The following is a 2,394-nucleotide window of genomic DNA, read 5'->3' as shown; positions in this document are numbered from 1 at the left end:
TGTTTTTTTTTTCCTGACAATGGATCGTTTTCTTCATAAAAAGCCGGTGCCGACCATCATCGCTCACAATGTTGTATCAAGTTCCCTTAAAGTAAGATTATTTGTCTACATGGCTCATCTTCAACATTTTGGGCTTGGATTGTGAAATCGTCTTGCTAAAACCGGCATAAAGTTGGTTCGACATTTCTCAGAGATTCAGCCTCGGACATTTTCAGTAGTTCTCATTTAGCATAATGGCAAGAAACATACTGTTTCAATTGTTTTCAAATGTAGAAGAGAACACACAATGTGTTTTATTTGTTTGCCTTAAAGGCAGTAGCGGCTCCTGAACGTAAATTTAGGTGATGCAGATTCTGGGTCGTAGCACTAATATATGAAAAACCTTTAGTAAACTTTATATTCTAATCTCTGAACACATGAGGACACAATATTGGCAGAGATATCATTGCGTTATCCAGTGGGTGGCGCGCTGATGCTGATTGACAGACTCGAAGTAATGTTACACGCATTAAATGCTGTATAATAATTGCCTTAGTGGAGCAATTCGGGTGAGGAAAGACGATCATATGTCTATTCTCAGAATAATAATAAAACAAACACAATAGATACAAAGGCTATTCATGTAAGCACATTTAAACTAAAATGATTTATACTTTGTTAATTTATCCACTACCAAAAAACACACCTGAACCAGCTCTTGAGGGTCTTCATGAACACTTGATAATGATGCAAACAGGTGTGTTGAAGCTGAAATTTGTAGAAAGGTGGATCTTCAGGAACAGGGCACCCTGGTTTAGAACAAGTGGTTAAGTGATGAAAGGTCAGTGGTGTGTCAACGATTTACAAATGTATATGTTTAGGCATTTGGCTGCACTCTATTAGAGCTTTTCCAAAGATGAAGTCTTATTTTTTAACACTAGATAGCGCCCTATGCAGCAGTATGCACACTTTCCTCTAAATCAGGAGTGTCAAACTAGATTTAGCTAGCTTGTTGCTAGATTTAGCAAATTTACACCCTAGCCATTTTTTTTTCCAAAAAGCACAAATTTTGCAATTTTAGACATTTATTTGGCTACTTTTAGCAAGTAAATCAAATCCAAAGATCAGTAGTGACTGCAAACCTAACTCAATAGATGAGCTGTTCATTCGTAAATCCTTAAGATCGCTGTAGAAACACAAACTGCAAGACTAAAGACAAGGAGTGCAGGGGCGGGGCCACACAAGGTCTAAATAGCCAGGCACAGAAGCTGCAGCAGCAGCAAAAATGGTTGGCTGCATGGGCACAGCAGCAGTAGCATGCATTTCACAATTTTCTTAAAGTAATTAAAACAACAACCACAGTTAAAACTGAATTTGAAATGAATTTTTGATCTGGAAGAGACGTAACTAGTAACATGTCTCTATCAAAACTGTACAGCCAGAAATACAGAAAAGAGTGGGAGTCTTAACCTGAACTTAAAGAGTGGCTGAAGCAAGTAGTTGGGGATGACTGCCGAGCATACTGTGCAATGTGCATGCTGCAAATCAGATATGCTTGCAAAAATTTATAACATCAAAAAACATCGTACTACAGCAAAGCATATAAATAAATCAAAACCATATAACCCCGCAAAGCAGTCGACATTACCGGTTAAGAAAGGATAACTGCTAAAGTGCAGAAGTTACTATGGCAATGGCCTTTGCGGAACACTGTTCACTGCTAGCATTCGGCCGTTTAGGTATGGCTTGCAAAGCTGCCTTTTCAGATTCTGTGGCAGCAACAAACTTCCACATGCACCGCACCAAGTGCACAGAAATGATTAAGGGAGTATTGGCTCCATATTTTCGGAAGATGATAACATTAGATGTGGGAGATGAGAAGTTCAGTCTGCTTTTGGATGAGTCGACTGATGTCAGTGTCTTAAAATACCTAGGTGTGGTGATTCTGTATTTTAGTGCTAAAAAAAGAACACGTGTCCACATATCTTGGGCTGGTTGAACTGAAGGCGGGCGAATCAAAATCAATAGCAAAGGCAATAGTTGAGTTTCTCGAAAAGTGTAACCTTTAAAAAAAGAGAATCTTCAGTAGGGATGGGCGATATGGGCTTAAAAATATATCTCGATCATTTCTTATATTTATTGCGATAACGATATCAATGACGATAATTTAGGGAATCCGGTTTCTTTAGAGAAAAGTATTATCTTTCCTATTTTTACCCCAAATGGGGTGTTGTGAGCATTACTGAGTACACACTTAATGTAATGACTGTTTAATTCACACTGGAAGCCGGAGGGCGCCCTTGCGCTGAAACTCCACATATGCAGAGTAGAAGTAACACTCCCAAAAGCTTTGTAAGCCTAAATTGATTGTTGCTCCATTGGTGGCACTGGGACTATGATTTACTTAGGCTTACG

The sequence above is a fragment of the Sinocyclocheilus grahami genome, unplaced genomic scaffold (genome assembly GCF_001515645.1).
Source record: "Sinocyclocheilus grahami isolate Dianchi unplaced genomic scaffold, SAMN03320097.WGS_v1.1 scaffold1580.1, whole genome shotgun sequence".
Classification (NCBI taxonomy): Eukaryota; Metazoa; Chordata; class Actinopteri; order Cypriniformes; family Cyprinidae; genus Sinocyclocheilus; species Sinocyclocheilus grahami.
This window is presented reverse-complemented; position numbering follows the sequence as displayed.